At 48.3% G+C, this 18,300-nt stretch overlaps 1 protein-coding gene across 1 annotated transcript in view; it reads left to right on the forward strand.

Moving 5' to 3' along the window:
* The window catches only part of GARIN5A (golgi associated RAB2 interactor 5A), a 239,684-nt gene that overhangs the window by 193,501 nt on the left and 27,883 nt on the right, over window positions 1-18,300 (forward strand). The gene's annotated exons all lie outside the window — the stretch shown is intronic.

Below are 18,300 nucleotides of genomic sequence, written 5' to 3' on the forward strand. Positions count from 1 at the left end.
CCTTTCAGTGACACCCTCACCCACCCACTCACCGTCACACCTGCTCACATACACCCTCACCCCCTCACACCCCCACACCCTCACACCCTCACACACACCCTCACCCTCACATACCCACTCACCCTCACACACACCCCCTCACCCTCACACACACCCTCACCCCACAACCCCACACCCCCTCACCCTCACACCCCCACACCCCCTCACCCTCACACACCCAAACCCTCACACCCTCACACCTTCACCCCCCTCACCCTCACAACTCTCACCCTCCCCCCTCACACACCCAAATCCTCACACTCACAACCCTCTCACCCTCCCCCCCACACCTTGACACTCCCTCACACCCACCCTCACCCTCTCACCCTCACAACCCTCTCACTCTTACTCACCCTCACACCCCAACAACCCCTCACACCCCTCACCATCACACACTTATTACACTGCGCCCTCACACCCTGCCCCCTCACACACTGCCCCCTCACACACTGCCCCCTCACACACTGCCCCTCACACATTAACCCCCACTCGTCGCCACCACAACATCACTCAGCGCCACCGCAGCATCAATCTGTGCAACCATTCAACAACAACTGGTTCAAATATGTTCTCTTAATGTTTCAAGCTTTATTACAAATGTCACAAAAAACTGTTAATATTTCACTTCTGTTCTTGGATTTTCGGCACAATAAAATACACTGAACATAATCTTCACAAAAGTTATTTACAAAAGTTTAAGCTATTGCCATTATAAATTACAATAAGTATTAATTATTAAAAAAAACATTGTTATTTGTAATATCAATACATCTAACTCACGTAAATACAACACATATTGCATTACAAATGCTATAGGTGTCACATTTGCGAAAGTTATAACTATTGGCATTGTAAATGACAAAGCTATTAATTTTGCTATTTTCAAAACCAACACATAATATATAAATGCAATTACAATACAATATAATAAATAAAAAAAATTCATTTACAATACCAATAGCTCAAACTTTCCTAACGCAAAACCTATTGCATTGCAAAAGCCTGTTTTTAATTACTGAGAGTTCTGCAGAGCAATTTTCAAGGAGACAAAGATTAGGTGCACAATATGTTTGGAACACTGTATCCTTCAACGTTGAATAAACCAACAACTAATACATAGGATTCTCGTCCTACTTAGTTTTGGCGGATATTATGCCCTTTCACCCACTTCAGACGTCTATTGGAGTTTTTACGGGAAAGAAGGGTCTGTGTGAAAAGCACGACTGAGTTACTCTGCGTATTGGAATAATATATCCTGTAGCTTAGACGCAGGCGTGAGATCCCCTGGGTCTCTACTGAATATATTAGACTTAATTGTGAGTGTCAGCTAGCTCAGAGGTCACTAGACACTTTCTCGAATTCACAAGAAGGGATTAGTTTCTGACAACCGCATAAATATGACAACTTTGTTTCCTATTATTAAGAAAGCAATCACTAGAGTCGCGGAAACAATAGAAAGCTAATTCACTCAGTCAATCGTGCATGCTTCGTTTCACCAGAGCGGCCGAGAAATTAGAGAGACTGGCGTTTTCAATGAAAGAGGGTATTTATTGAACAGTCTTCTTTCTCAAGCATTGAAAATGAACTGCTACAATAGTAAAGCTTACTATGAAGTACAATGCATATAATACGAACAGTATTATAAAATAGTACTGTAAAAGCATGATATGGTTGTTAAGCCATAAAGTGCATAAAAGGTATAAAATGTATAAAATACATACAGTAATAAAGGATGACTAAAAGTACTCAACTGGTGCTTCTGAAATACGCCTACCCCGGTGTACCTAACCTAAGTCTAGTACGAGGAAGGGCGTATGAGAGGAGGAGTTTAAGTCTAGGGTCTCTCCTGCCAGGAATCTAATTCCAAGAATTCTCTAAGAGGGCTAATCAGCTCCGTACCTTTGGTTTCAGAATGAAGGAGGTCTTGTATCTCGTTCTCGGGACTCGATTTCCCAGGGTAAACTGGAAGCACTGGAACTGGATTTCTCGGCAAGGAGAAATGGCAGAGTCTTGCAGAGTGTCTGCTGGAGGGTCGGCTTTCCTCAGCACTTGCTGCTGCAGTAGATAGTCGATCTGCTCCAAACCATTGTGTGTTTGATTGGGAAAATCAAGGCATATTTATATGCCGAGTTTGACGCATGTTTGGACTTAATAACGTCACTCAAAGGCTCAATTCTTGGAAAATGCTGACAGTTCTAGGAGAACTTAATATTCAAGCAGGGGGAAGTCCCGGGCTGCTGAAGGCGGGTTTTTCCAAGAAAACGTTGTTAATTCTTGGAGCTTAGTGAAAGTATCCCTGCCGTATTTGGGCTGTATGGTTTCGGCCAAATATGGTAATGATTTGTATGCCTTTATAAGGATATGATAAAATAGACCTATATAAGTGCATGAATCGGGATTTTTATATTAGGGTCCTAGATTCATTTACAACACTACCACATCCAACTTGCTCCTCCTCCGCCCCGAGAACATTTCCTTGTTATTGCTGGGGGACCACATCCCCCTAACCATACAGTCCTAGCTACGGCCCTGCCTTGATCAATCTGATATTTGGCAGGAGTTAGAAAACACATTACAAGTATCAGAGCATGAAGGAAGTGGCGTGATTCGGGTCACTCGGGTCACTCACGACCACCTCTTTGCCTTCTACGTCGTTCAGACAGTAGAGAATACAAACCAATAGCAGTTTATTCAAAGTTCGCTCATAGCGGAGCCCTGTCTGCCCAATCCCTAAGAGTGTTGCAGAGAGAGTCTGACTTCAGCAAGCATAACAATACATTATGTAAATTTCAGAATCAATTAAAACACACCCACCATGGAATTTTCCAGAGAAATGCTGCTCGACACTAAATTACAAAGGAGTAAGTGTTGGGTCTGAGGCCGGGCACACATTATCTATCAGTCAAGGCTATTCTGCCTGTACCCGCCACTAGACAAGTGGGAGAAGGCTTACATCTAAAGGAAAGGAATGCGCTAATACGAACAGTGCATTCTTTAGTGTGGCAGAACTCAGCTCCAAAGAAACATAACCTAGAGAGGGCTGTTTCTCAAAAATAGCAGAGATTTAGTTTCAGTCATGATACAAAATGATGCCCGTACACAAAATGGCGCAGCAAATGCTAACTTACGTAAAACAATACAGAAGCATCATTTTTTATTCAAACAGACCCTCCTTTTAGCATGAGCTAATTGTATATGGTAAAACAAGATATATCATTCAATAAAACATGGTAAATTGATTTAGGAGCATTCCATATCTTCAGCTTCAGGGGGAGAAACAGTACGGAGGGAAGAGGTCTAAAAAATACCATTGTCTATCTGCATAAGATCATTCACTTCCTTTTGGATCATAATGGTTGCATTGGTATCTTGGATTGAGATTCTCTTAGGGGCGAGAAGGGTGGTGCAATATATGCAACATAAGAGGAGAAGCTGTACCAGAACGCAGCAAACAATCAGAATCACAATGAAATAGAGCACCCTTTCAAGGATCCAACCCCACCCACCAAAGAGGGACCAACTCCAATTTCCACCCTCCATTTCTTTAACATTTTCCAAAATGTCCAAAATATGTTTAGCAATATTCTGTTCCATATAAGTGATCCTGACTACAAAATGGTCTTCTACTACTGCACACACACCACCGCTCTTAGCTAAGATGAAGTCAACAGAATATCTTGTTTGCTCTGATTATTTCTGCACACTTTCCAATTGGGTAGTGATGTCAGATAAAGCAGCTACTGTAGAATTAACAGTATCTGCAGCTTACATCCAAAATATTCCCTAGACCTTTCACCCCTGGCAATTGCAGTACTACCAAAAGGTAGTAATGGAGGAAAGAATATACCCAAAAGTGATACCATTACTATAATTATTCACCTCATGGTCTGTCACTCCTTCACAAAATTCCTTTGTCAGTGTCAGCTTCGCATGTTAACAAGGCACACCTAGAGGCAACACCATCCCAAGGCCCACATCATTTGTACCGTTGTGCATATTAGAATAAGTCCCATTAGATAAAAAGAAAAATCCTAGGTGTGCATAGATAGACCTATCATAATCCTTGGCAGCATACCTGGAATTCTACCCAATGATACTAGGGTCTTTTGCATTTACCCCAGAGTATGTCCCCATACACAAAACTATCCCCAAACAGTTGACATACAAAATGAGGTCGGTAAAATTAATAATTGGCAATCATGCAGGTAATAACCAGCCTCTCGGGGTACTGTCAACTCTTTGTACTGCCAACCCACCAACCTTACAGTCTGTTTTTCCATATAGAAATTATCACAATCAGTTTTGTTGTTACATCCGAAATAACCAATACCTTGTGGCTTTCGATAATACAGACATGGGCCTGGATAACCAAACCCAAATGCTCCTTTTACTTCTATGAAACCGGGTGGGGGGGGGGGGTGGAGTATAAGTATAATTAACAAGTGACAATGGGTAAGCAGTCCATAAACATATAACAGATTCAGTAGGGTAACAAGCTGTACCTTCACCAAAGAATTTCTATGTGTATTTAGGAATACATTGCTCAGGACTGTCCTTTGGTACAAACTTGAGTAACAATCATGCGTATAGTATATGATGGTGCATTCTGATCACATTCCAAAACCCAAGACACCCCACCCAAAATCAACAACAGCAGTAACACAAGAACAGCACAGAGTATTTTTTCTTTAGTAAACCAAAATTTCCATACGTGAACAAAGGGGATTACTGGCTGCTCTTCGTTAGCAACCATTCTGCCAAAGGGGTGCATAGCAAATGATAAACCAAGGGGGCAAATTGCTGACGAGAGAAGTATTCATGTTCCCCGTGTTTGTCAGAGCCTCACTGGTACAGGCTCCTATTGTTTATCAAACATTGGTGCTCTTAAGCACCTGCAGTGGAGATTGCCCTGTCCTAAACTCTTGATGTGTCCCACGCCGATCAGGATACGTTTGATCTATCCTGTCCAATGTTCAAACAGTGCACAAATCTGACAACACCCTAAACTAATTCCGTTGGTACTACAGCAAGGTACATCCTAACTTACTCAGTCCGTTCCTGACTAATCTGACTTCTCTTTTGGTGCACTACTCCTCAGCTGAGGACGCAGGTTGTACGTGGTGACTCCAGGCACTGATGGATCAATAAAATGGGGCTCCTGGATAGCTCGTATCTCCGATGGAACTGCGGCATTTAGCACTGCATCATTCTCCGCATCCGTTTTGGTCTAAGTCAGCTTGGCATCACTGAAGGGAAATAACTGAGGCACCGTCTCACACTCAGAGTCCCCTACTCCATCTTTGATTCCTTGGTCATAAGGCAGAGGCACAGGCACCCTCTTGCAATGAGTGCCATGCACCCAATTCTTAAGGCCGGCCACCTTGACTGCGGTAATTGTAGCCAAGAGGACCTGTTCTGGTCCCTTCCAACGCAGCTCTAAACTCTTCTTCCTCTGGAAATTACGGATCAGGATGAAATTGGCAGGCTGAATGTCATGTCCGGGTCCCTCTGGTATGGCTGGCAGAGCTTCCTAGATCTGTTGGTGAATAGAACGCAGATTTTCAGTTAACTGGCAAAGGTAATCAATCAACAACGGATACTCAATATCTGAAAACAGCCGAGGATGCGGAATGCCCCTGACATTTGCTGGGCGTCCAAACACGACATCACACGGTGACAATCCTTTTCTAGGAGAACTGTTGTCCTTGTTGACAAAAGAGCTAGTGGTAAAGCATCTAGCCACTGTAACCCTGTTGTCTCCTGAATTTTTGCTACTTTCAGTTTGAGAATACCATTGTACTTCTCAACCAAACCTGCTGACTGTGGGTGATTGGCAGCTTAAAACCTCTGTTTTATATGCAACCCATCGCAACTCAGCCGAATCAGCTGGGCATTACTTCTGTTATTACTCCCAATCAAATGGGGCAAGCCGAAACGAAGAAAGAACTCCTTCAGGAGCACCTTTGCAGTCGTAATGGCTGTATTATCTTTAGTGGGATAAGCCTCATCCCATTTACTGAATGCAAAAAACACCACCAGAATATACTTCAAATTGTTGCACCTTTCCGGTTTGATATAGTCCATTTGAAGGGCTTCAAAAGAAAAAGTGGGTGGTGCATAATTACCAGGAGATGTTGGAGTACCTTTCCTAGTATTATGCATTATGCACACCATGCAGTACTTTACTAAATGTGCAGCCGTTTTTGCAATATTATCATTTTGCCATGCAGGGTCTAACAGCTTGCAAATACCCTTTGCACTAATATGGGCTGGGCCATGAGCCATCGTAACTACAGGGAGAACATATGCATCTGTTGACATCCATCTCTGCTTCTTTGACTTATCAAGCCAACATCCCTTATCATTTAATTGTGCTGTACTTTCTTGCAACACTGCTACCTCTTCTGTTGTGGCCTCACTTTAAATCTCTTTCACATTCTCAAGTGTGTCTTCGAACATAGTAACCTCATACACCGACCTAGCAGGACCTGCTACAAACATTCTTTTCATATTGGTCCGGTTCGCTTTTTCCGCTGTCTGATCTTCAAAAGCATTTCCCGTATCTACATCATCAGTGACGTTCCAGTGAGCACTACACTTCACTATGGCCTACTTCTTGGGGAGGATCAAAGCAGACAGAAGCCGTAATATGAGGTCCCCGTGCTGGATTTTGGTGACGTGAGAAGTAGGAAACCCTTCTCAGCTGAGAGTCACCCAAAATTATGCGCAACTTGGCTGTCAGTATAAATATTAATTAATTAATTGGCTAGCTCGTATTCGAGGTACGAGCTCGGCAGCTTGTTCCGAATGATAGGGAAATTGTGATGTCTCAACTATTGTACGCACGTGGTAACAGCATACGCAGCAGTTGTAGTGTCATCGGGTAATTTAAAGCAAGAGCCATCAACATATAGTTCCCCTTGTGGACCAGATAAGGGAACATCAGCCAGGTCCCCCCTGTCCTTTTGTCTCTTCCATCTGGAAGATGCAATCATGTTTATCAATTGCATCGTTCTCAGAAGGGAGGGATAGTAACGTGGCTGGATTCAGAGTGGCAAATCTTTTAATCATGGTGTGTTTAGCAAACAAAGTTGATTCAAAACCAGTCTGACGTGCACTGGTGTGGTGCTGTGTCTTAGTCTTATTGAAAAGTGTATCCACAGCATGGGGTTCCATGACTGTGAGGCCAGTATCAGGTACAAGTCTAGCCAATTGTCTTATAGAGATGGCCACAGCCGCAACCACTCTTAGACAGCTCAGGAGAGCTTGTACAACAGGGTCAGGAACAGCAGAGAAATAAGCACACAGTTGTTGCTTATCTCCAAATTTTTGTGTTAAACCAGAAAGCGCGCAACCAGCCATCTCATGAACATGCAACACAAACGGTTTAGTATAGTCTGGTGTGCCAAGTACTGTAGCCGAGCAAAGCGCAGTTTTTAATTGCTCAAAAGACTGCTCAAATTCAGGTGTCCAAGGCAGGGGCTCCTGCACATCTTTTAATGTTAAAGCAAGCAGGGGTACCTTTAGTAATGGATAGCTAGGTATCCACTAATGACAGTAGGAAGTGATACCAATGAAAGCGCGCACATACTTCTGAGTTTGTGGAACAGGCATTCTAACAATAGTACTGATGCACTCAGGGGTCAATCTCCTACCCTCCTTCGACAGTAGGTAGCCTAAGTAGGTGACTTCCTGTCTACAATATTCAAATTTAGAAAGAGACACCTTATGGCTATGCTGGGCCAAATGCAACAACAATTTAACCGTACTGTCTTTGCAACCTTGTTCTGTGTCAGAAGCAATGAGCAAATCATCAACATACTCCACCAATACATTACCTAGGGGAAGTGAAAGGGAATCCAATTGACTTTTTAATGCATGAATATAAATATTGTGACTTACTGTATAGCCCTGAGGAGCTTGACAGAATCCAAAGCTTCTACCAGCTAGAGTAAAACCAAACAAGTACCTGCTATCTGGATGAATAGGAATGCGTTTTTCAAATCGATCAAAGAGAAAAATTTAGTAGTAGAAGGAATCATTGTCAAAAGAGTAGTAATATATGGGGGCGTGGCTTGGCGAGCCATCATGACGGACGTGTGCTAAGCGAGCTCTGTCCAGCCCACAACATATCCTGCTCCCTTGACTTTTCAGAGATTTTAGGGATGACCCAGAAGCTCAGCAAGCCCCGGGGGACACTCAGTGCGATTTTAAGGCACCTAAAGTAATGGCTGGCCGAGCGGGCGGAACCCCTGTGGGGTGTGGCCCAACAGCGAGGCGGAGGAGCCGGAAATCGCGCCTGAAGAACCGGAGGACTTAGGCTGTCCCGTTTGGCTGACGACGGCTGTGAGCTATCGAGAGTGGCCCAGCGGCGCTGTGAGGCCGGAGTGGAGACCTACGCCCGTTCATCCTAGGCCGCTGGGACGCCCTCTGGGCACTGGCGCCTCGGCGGAGGCAGCGGATATTGGCGTGACAAGGTGGTGCTTCCCCCCCACGTCTGTGGTATTTGGGCAGCTCGGCGGCAGCATCTTGCAGTGTGGTGTGGTGCAGTGGGGCCTGCCATTGGCCCGGTTCACCCTCCCCCGCTTGACTTTTCCCCTCATTACCCCGCGGGGGTCTCTGCATCAGGGGTCCGGAAGACTGTAAGGCCCCCCGCACCTGGGGATCCCGGAGGCAGATAGGTGATTTGTTCAGCCTGGGGCAAGTGTGGTGGAGGCCCCCTGCTGTTCACATGCGTGAATGCATCGGGGGTCAGTCAGACCGCGCGCGCGCCGCGGGAGAGCCCTGCATGTGGCGACATTAGCCCTGACTCTGTGGCTGCCCTTGATGGTCAGTGTGGAGCCTTGCCCGGAGGAAGCTAGCAAATATTCTGCTTGGTGACTCGGCGGTTTTGCTGGCAGCAGGTGCGGGGGAGGTGCGAGACCCCTCTAGTTGTCGATATTTCTCCTTGGTGACTGGAGCCTCGGCAGCGGGTGGGGACAGCGACTGGGGTGGTGGTGCCCTTCCCCATACTGGGAGCTGCTGCGGGGAATCGGCGGCATAACTGAGATGCATGGGGAGGAGATCGGGGGCCTACTACCGGGCCCGCCCTCTGCCGCTCCTCCCTCTCTCCCACCAGATATAGTATTTCCACCCCCCAGGGGGCAGCCTTATTGCTAGTCGGTCGGACCGCAGGGCCCTAGGGGTGTTGCCTACGGCAGGGCTGCGTGGACCCTCACATGGGTTCCTGAGGAGGATTGCTCGCCCTGGATCGGGGCGCCTCCCCACCAGAGACAACTCTGGACCCGGACTGATTGGTTCGTGCCTGCACTGAGGAGGTCACAGCTTTGACGCCTAGTTGAGCTTTGCTTGTGCCTCTGGGGCGGCTGCTGAGGGCAGACATGACGAGGGACAAGGGCAGCGGGGTTTGACTAAATATGGGCCCATCGATAAGTTCACTGGCCCGGGAGCGGTGGCTGGGGCAACTGGGGGCCAACAGGAGGCCATCCCGGACAATCCGACACTGATGGCAGAGATTACTCAATCCAGAGACATGTTATATTCTAAGATTGGGACGGTCGGCTCGGACGTTCTACTGCTGCGACAGGACCTGCGAAACGCAGTAGCCCGCATTACGGAGGCGGAGACCTACATCTCAGGAGAGGAGGACGATGTTGCTACTCCCAAGCAAAAGGTAACGAACATGGAGAATATTTAGAAGGGTCTGGCGCTCCAGGTTAAGGATGCAGAAGGACAGGCCAGGCGGTACAACCTGAGGTTTGTGGGATTTCCGGAGGGATGCAAAAATGGTAATATGGAGCGATTCCTTACCCAGTGGCTTGAGAGCTGTATGCCTCTGTCGGCCATGTCCCAGTGCTTCGTTGCGGAGCGGGCTCATAGAGCACTGATCCAGAAACCCCAGGTGGGAGCCCGCCCACGGCCAGTGATAGCCAAACTCTTAAATTATCTCGATTGTGATGCCATACTGAAACAGGCCCGGGCCAAAGAGCCCCTGCTCTATGAGAATGCTCGAATCTTAATATTTCCGGACTACACACGGCTGGTCCAGCAACAACGTCAATCTTTTATGGCCACGAAGGCCCGACTACGAGACCTCAAGCTGCTGTATGCCCTCTTGTTCCCAGCTCGCCAGCGGGTGGTGTACCGCTCCTGCACCCACTTCTTTGATACCCCAGAGGAAGTCTTCCAAAGGACAGATGAAACGGTTTGAGTGAGGGTGCATACGCGGGAGTCGGACTCCTCCTCCAGTGAAGTCGCACCCAAGGGACTCCGAGGACAGCAGTGAAGGGGCAATAGACGATCCAGATCCCGGTGACACTCCAGTTTGCGTGGGCCCTCCTCCCGCGGGGGCTATGCTACTGGCCAGCAGACTTTGGAACCTTGAACTATGTTATCCAGGTGGTGCCGCTGTCCTCTTCTAGCTGCTTGGGTGAAAGCTTTGAATTGCCTTGGTTGGGGGAGTCTTAATGTGGGCTGTATTCCTACCGGTTGGATGCTGGTTGGGGGTGGGCCCAGAGGCTATGGGCTGTAAGTCGGGGATCCATTGGTCGGGGTGGCCCTCATCTCATTGTTGGGGACTGGAAGCCCTCCCTGCCGCGACAGGTATTTCAGCGTTTTTGAGGTATGGGTTGGGGGGTTTGTGGGGGGGGTTGTATTAGGGTACGAGTTGCACTTTCACAAGGGGTTCACTACACTACACGCTTTCGCGGCCCTCCACCCTTGCTATGGCGCTGTCCGTTCCTTAATGGCTGGTCGCTCTGAAGGTGGTCAGGTGTCCCCGGGTACTCTTCGTATTCTGAGTTGGAACGTGCGCGGGGTCTTAGAAAAAGTAAAACGTGGTGTTGTTTTGCGCTAGGCAAAGAGGGCCATAGCCGACGTTCTTTTGCTGCAGGAAACCCACCTAATGGGTACGAAGGCCCTGTGTCTGCAGCGATATGGGTACCAGCAGGTCTTCCATGCCGGCTTTATGAGGGATTTGAGGGGGTGGCAATTCTAGTGCACCGTAGAATCCCATACATTCACTCCAGACAGTGGGGTGACACGCAGTGGCGCTACCTGTTCATCCTGGGCATGGTCGGGGAGGATCCCCTGGTACTGGATTGGGTCTACGCCCCCCACGCCTTGCAGTGGTCACTGGTTGAGAAGCTGTTTATCATATGGGCTGACATACCCGATGCGTCATCTGTGGTGGACGGGGACTTGAATGATGTTCTAGATGTGGTCAAGGACAGGCACAGGATTGGGGAGGGGGGGCCTGAGCTGTGGCCAGTCCACGAAACTTCAGGATATGGTGGTGGGCCTAGATTGGGTGGACACATGGCAGCGCGTTCATGGGGACAGGCGGGAGTACACATATCTCTTAGCAGTCCATAAATCCTTTTCCAGACTTGACTACATTTTCGTTCCCCGAGTGATGGCTGGAAGGGTGGAGTCGGCCGAGATCCTCCCTCGCGGGCTCTCGGATCATTCCCCGGTGTCCTTTGATTTCCGGATGGGCAGGGGGCGGCAGCCATTCTCTTGGCGCCTCTCGGTGTGGCATCTGCTGTAGGAGGATTAGGGGAAACACATGCGCGAGGCTATTGCTAACTATCTCCTCGTTAATGAGGGATCTGTCTCCAGTGCCGGGATGTTGTGGGAAGCTTTAAAGTCCACCCTTCGGGGGGTGGACATTGCCTGGTGTGTGGCGGCCCGTAATCAGCACAGGGCAGAGTTGGTGCAGGCCGAGGCAGAGGTGGAGACGCTTGAGCGCCAGAGCCGGGAGGCAGGTGAGGGACAGGCGGTGAGGCAGCTGCTCCTGGCGCAACAGTCCTGTGCTGCCTTCCTGATGGATGAGGCACAGCAGGTTTGGTTGGCAACGCGTAGCAGGGTATGTCAGTGGGGAGACAAGTCCGGCAAGATGCTACATCGGCCCTGAAAAGGCACCTTCCATGCCCAGGCCCTCCCGGGTATATTAGATGAGTCGGGAGCTCCGATTACGGACCCAGTGGCATTGACGGAGAGTTTCGCTACATATTATGCAGAGCTCTATGCCACCTGGGAGTGCTTACCGGAGTATATGGTGGACAAGATCATAGTGGACTTGCTGCCTAAGGCGGTGTCAGACGAGGTGCGCGACCGGCTGGAACTCCCTCTGACTGAAGAAGAACTACGCACTGCCCTGGGTGAGCTCATCTCTGGGAAGGCTCCCAGAGATGAGTTCCCAAGTGAATTCTTCAAACAATACAATCTGCAGTTGGCCCCTCACTCCCGGGCAGCCTTGGAAAAGGCCAGGGAACAGGGTAGGCTTCCCCCAGATTGGAGGCATGCGGAAGTGGTGGTATTTCATAAGCCGGGTCGGCCCCCGGAGCAGCATGCCTTCTACCGTCCCATTTCCCTTCTGAACGTGTAGGCTAAAGTCATGACCAAAGCATTGGCCAATCGGCTCCTACCTCATATCTCAGCACTTGTACACCCGACCAGGCCGGATTTATGCCCCAGAGGGCGACCAGGCACAATATACAACGGGCGCATGTGGCGATGGCGGCTGTCCGACAGACCGGGAGCAGGCGGCGTTCCTCCTAGCGGACATAGACATGGTATTCGACTCTTTGAGCTGGGTCTGTTTGTTCGCACTGCTACCCCGACTTAATCTCGCCCCTTATTTCATGTCATACTAGACACTCTTATATACAGACCTGACGGCATCAGTTCGGGTGGCTGGAGCAATCTCTTCCAGTTTCCCTATCAGACGCGGCACAGGGCAGGGGTGCCCCCTCTCGCCATATTTATTCGCCCTGGCTATGGAGCCGTTAGCGGGTGGATGCGCATAGATGCACAGCTAAGTGGTTTTGAGTGGGCTCCGGGGCTGTCCAACAGGATTGCCTTGTATGCGGATGATGACCATTTTTTCCTTACGGCTCTGGATTGAACGGGATCCTGCAGGTCTTTGGGGAATCATTGGGGTTCTACATGAACCCCCGCAAATCCACGCTTTGGGTTCTGGAGGAGCGGACGAAGGTAGGCAATTGGGCGTCCACGCTTCAGGTGGCGGTGGGGGGCCTCAAATATTTGGGGGTGTTCATCTTGGAGGTGCCAGCCATCTCCTGGGAGCGGAATCTGGTGCCGGTATGGGAGTGAGTTTGTGCAGATATCAAGACCTGGTCGCGCATGCCTCTGACACTTTATGGCAGATCAGCAATCTTTAAGGTTGCTTTACCAGCTACAGAATCACCTGTACCCGATCCCGCCCAAATGATTCCGGCTGGTGAATTCTGTGCTAGGGCAGTTCTTGTGGGAGGGTGGGGCTGTGCGTGTAGCGCAGCACACATGCTTTCTTTCCACCTACTGCAGAGAGCTTGCGACCTCGGACATCCTCTCCTAATACCAGGCCTTGCATCTGCTGGGTTTAATGAGTGGTGGTACGGCGACAGGGGGGACCCGGCGTATGCGTTGGAGCGTTATCTTATGGGGTCTCACACACTAATATTTACTCGGCGTCGCTGTGGAGGGCGCTGCTGTTGGTCACACGGGTGGTGTTTCAAGTATGGAGGCATGCACTGCATCGCATGGGGTGGTGGAATACCCTGACCAGAGAAACCCCCCTGTGGCATAACGGGCGTTTACCTGACTTCGCGGCACTACAGGGCTTCCGGGGATGGGATGCTATTGGCCTCTTGACCCTGGGAGATGTTACGAAGGGCACGACACTCAAGTCCTTTCAAGATTTACAAGAGGAATTTGGCATGCCCCGGTCCCAGTTCTACCGATACCTCTAATTCCACCATGCATTGTCCCCTAGCTTAGAGGGGTTAGAGTCTCTCCCTGAGTTTAGCCCATTGGAAGCAAAAGTGTTTATGGGGGATCTAGAGACAAAGAAGATATCCCCGATTTATCAGTCCCTGGTTACTCATTGCTCCCCTACGCTTCAGAGGCTATGGGAGATTTTGGAAGAGGACGTAGGCACACTTGAGAAGGAGGATTGGCTCTGGCCGCCCCTAGGGGCGCGGCCATAGTGATGTGTCTCCGCCTCATTCAATTTAAATATCTACACAGGGTCTACTTCACCCGGGTTCGTCTGTGGCAGGCTGGACTGGTTGCCTCCCCGGAGTATCTTCGGTATGGCCGGGAGGAGGGCATGTTTCTGCATACCGTCTGGCGCTGCAATTCCCTAGACTGGTTCTGGAGGGGGTCCTTGCATTTTTGTCGGAGGTGTTGGGCTGGGGGCTCCCACCTATGCCACAGTTCACCCTACTGCACGGTATGGAGGGGGTAGAAGGCAATGTATATAAAAGACATCTAATGCAGCTTGGCCTCACATTGGCAAAACGGGATATTGCCAAGGCGTGGAAGGATCCAAGGGCCCCTCTGTGGCAGTGTGGAAACATAGTTTGGACTTCTGTATGCGGTTGGAACAGCCAATCTTTGTTGCCAGGGGATGCCCACGTAAGCATTATAAAATTTGGAAGCACTGGGCAGAATACCGTGGCCTGTGGCTGGAGCCTCCATTTGTAACAGAAGATCTTCCGCGGGAGTGAATGATGGGACGTATAGTTCTGTTTTGGTGCAGGGTGGGAGGGGTTCGGAGGGCCTGTGTACATATGCCAATATTTTTCTGCTCTATGAAAGTTGTTTGTGGATTTGACTCTGTGGACATTGTGCAACTCTGGGGGGGTGTGAGGGTGGAGGGGAGTTGGGGAGGGGTCTGTTGGGGGGAAAATTTCGCTTTATACGCATAGTCATGTCTCTTTCTTGCTCGTTCAAAAAGTCAATTGCTTCCCCACTGATGTAATGTTTGATACTACATTTGTCTCTGGAGTGCAGAGCCCTGCAACATATGTGCAGTCTGACAATAAAATACGTTAAAAAAAAGAGTAGTAATATCAGGAACCACTGGAAACTGAGGGACCACTATTTGATTAACTTCATGTACATAAATCACAAAACGATAAACATCTTCATGGTCATCAGAAGAACCTGAGGGCGCCCGTTTAAGAATTGGAAGAATAGGGCTATTGCATAGGTTAGCAGTTGTCTCCTCAACCACTCCCTTTCTCATCAAATCCTGTATAATTTGCAATAAGGCTCGCTCCCCTGCCTGCGCTATTTTATACTGAGGGATAGGAAGCAAAATAGCACCATCCTTGACCTATATGGAAACCGGGGATATCTGCAACAATCCCACATCGGTGTCACCTGTCGCCCACAGAGTGGATGACACATCTTTAAACTCAACAGGAAGTGGTGCATCTTTGGACAAACACATCTTTGCACGTGCTACATCTGGACGCATTGTCATATAAACACCTGCCGGAGAACATTAAATAGTGACATGCAATGTCTTTAACAAATCCAAACCCATCTAATTTTCACCACAATTAGATGTAAGCAAGAAAGGCGAATCCACAGTAAAAGGGCCAATAGTCAATGCAAGAGGTTTTGAACTGGGGCTTACAAGCCAGAGAAACCAACCAACACATTATTATTGCCTGACAGAGCCGCCCGGGACCATATTTCGAGAAACAGTCGCACCTGTGTCCACCAAAGAGTCCTTGGTTGAGCCTTGCAATTCTGCTGTTACATAAGGACCAGAGTGGTCCACATGTATCCGAACTTGTCCCTCACTCTGCCCCTGGTTGTCCTAGCTATAGGACATTTTTTGTCACTTCATCCATATCATAATCATCATGATAGTACTGTCCATCTTGAGTGTCATCAATATAATTATTATCAGAACGACCCTGTGAAGCTGCAGCACTCTTTATCCTATCAGCTCCACCAACTCCCCAACCCCACCATGAGACACTCGCCCTCTTAGGACCGATACCTTCTGCAAAAGTAGAGGACATTCGGTACGCCAATGTCCCTCTTCTTTACAGTGCGCATACTGATTCGGACCCAAAGGCATGGTAGTTGTCTGCTTACTAGGGCGTGGAAGCTGTCGAGCAGCACCACCACGTCCTCTTCCATTCCCTCTAAAAGCCTGCTGTCTTTGAATCCTTATGTCTCTTCTCCTTCCTCAACTTTTCCTCTATTTTCCTATGTTCATAATATTGTGCCATATTCAAAATAACAGAGGGAGAGGTGGTGGACCAGGTACTCTCAGAGGCTTGCAATTGAGTCTCAATTTCATTAAGCAGGTTAGAAATAAATCTATTAATAAACAATCAAACAACCTCAATGGACAAATCCTGTCCACTATAATCCAAAAATGCACCTTCAAATCAAGTGAAAAAATCAGACACACTCTCATCTTTCTTTTGTCGACAAGCCGACAATTTATCCCAGTCCACTTTTCTCAGGGAAACAAGAGAATGCATGTATGTAATGATGCGGCCAGGCAGAGCAAGTGTCTGTGCTCGAGGCTTATCACCTGGCTTTCTTTCCTGGTTCAATACCTTAATTTGATCCCGAGTACCACCCAGCTCTGAAACATGATCTTGAGTCTGAACTTGCCTCCAAATATCAACTGGAAAAAGAAGATCAAAAAACATTTTAATATCTTTCTAGGATCAGTTAAAAGAGTTTAAAGGGATTAAACCTCACTGTTTTTCCATGGTGAAACCGGGCTGCTACTGGTGCTCGAGTCACAGTACCTTGTCCATCTGTTACTCTGGTATCTCTGGGTGATAATATAGGATGAACCTCTCTCATCGAAAACTGGGATATTGACTTGGGGCTTTTCTCATGCAGTCTCCCCTGTAAGCTATGATTGTCATAATATTAGCAAAGCCTTGTTCTGGCCAAAATTCACTAATATACACTCGGTCTCTAATATCATATAGAATCTCGGGTGCCTCCGCCCCAAAGTACGGCTGCCAAAGACCAAAGTAGCTGACATATGTTTAAGTGCATGCTGCTGTATAAAAGCCTGAAAATGTTTCATAGTCGCCTAGACATCCTCCACACTATAAGTAGGATTACGGGCCCACAGCGCAGCCTGATTAGCTATTACCTGTTTCTCTTCATCCCCTACATCAGACCTCACTAACAGTCCAATGCGTTCCCTAAACTTTGTCCAATCCCTATCCTCAAATCCATGCATCGGCGTACCACTACGTAGTAATGTCAGAGGATGAAAAATCTCGAACTAAGCCCAAGGGCGTCAAGACTTTAATGCAACTGAAAAGAGGCAGCGGAGTAGACAACACGCTCATACTGAAGTATGTGAGAAAAGCCAGGTTTTTAAGCTCCTGCGGAAGATGGAGTGAGAAGGTTGACCAGTGAGCTTTTCCGGGAGGGAGTTCCGCAGCCTTGCGGCAGTCAGCGAGAAGGCTCTACCTCCCCACCTGGAGTTTCTAAACTTGAGGAGTGCTAACAGATTTTTATTGGAGGAGCGGAGAGGCCTACTAGGGACATATCGCTGAAACATCGACTTGATGCCATCAGGACCTAAGCCATAATAGGCCTTATGAGTCAAACAGAGGAACTTGAAAAGGATCCTTTGATCAAGAGGCAACCAGTGCAGTGACCTGATTGCGGCAGTGACCGGATGACATTTTGGAAGATTCATTACCAGCCTAGCTGCAGCCCTCTGCACCAAATGCAGACGTTGCACAAGACCCTTGTTAATGCCCAAATATAGGGCATTACAATAGTCCAATCTGGATGTTGCCAGTGCTACCACAGCATGCTTGCGTGCTTCAAAGGAGAGAAAGTGAACAATTTTTCGAAGGACCCTAATTATGCCAAAGCAGGTGGCAATGGTCTTACTAACCTGGCGCTCCATGGAAAGAGAATTGTTAGCAATGACACCTAGGTTTTTTCCATGAGAAACCGGACAAGGGCAGGCACCTGGCTAGCAGGCCACCAGTCCATAGACCAGATGTCCTGATTACTAAGGAAGACAAGAGCTTCTGTCTTGTCTCAGTTTAGTTTCATGTAATTTTCCACCATCCAGGAGGAAACGGCCTGCATGCAGAGTTTAAAGTTAAGGGCAGAGTCCCTGATGTATGGGATATGGAGACCATAATTTGGGTGTCGTCCGCATAGGACAATACCTCAAGTCCAAATGATGTAACAACCTTTGCCAGGGGTGCCACATAAATGTTAAAAAGAGTTGGGCTCATGGAAGCGCCCTGAGGCACACCACAAGACAAGGATTTAGAAGCAGAGTAGCAAGGGCCAAATTTTACTGTTTGGGCCCTGTCACTGAGAAAGGAGGAAAGCAGCCTCAAAGCCAAGCCTCCGATCCCAATCTCCCCGAGGCGTTGAACCATCCTCTGGGGAGACAGGGTATCAAAGGCTGCTGTGAGGTCAAGGAGAACAAGCAGGGTTGTGAGCCCT

The sequence above is a fragment of the Lissotriton vulgaris genome, chromosome 7 (assembly GCF_964263255.1).
Source record: "Lissotriton vulgaris chromosome 7, aLisVul1.2, whole genome shotgun sequence".
Lineage (NCBI taxonomy): Eukaryota > Metazoa > Chordata > Amphibia > Caudata > Salamandridae > Lissotriton > Lissotriton vulgaris.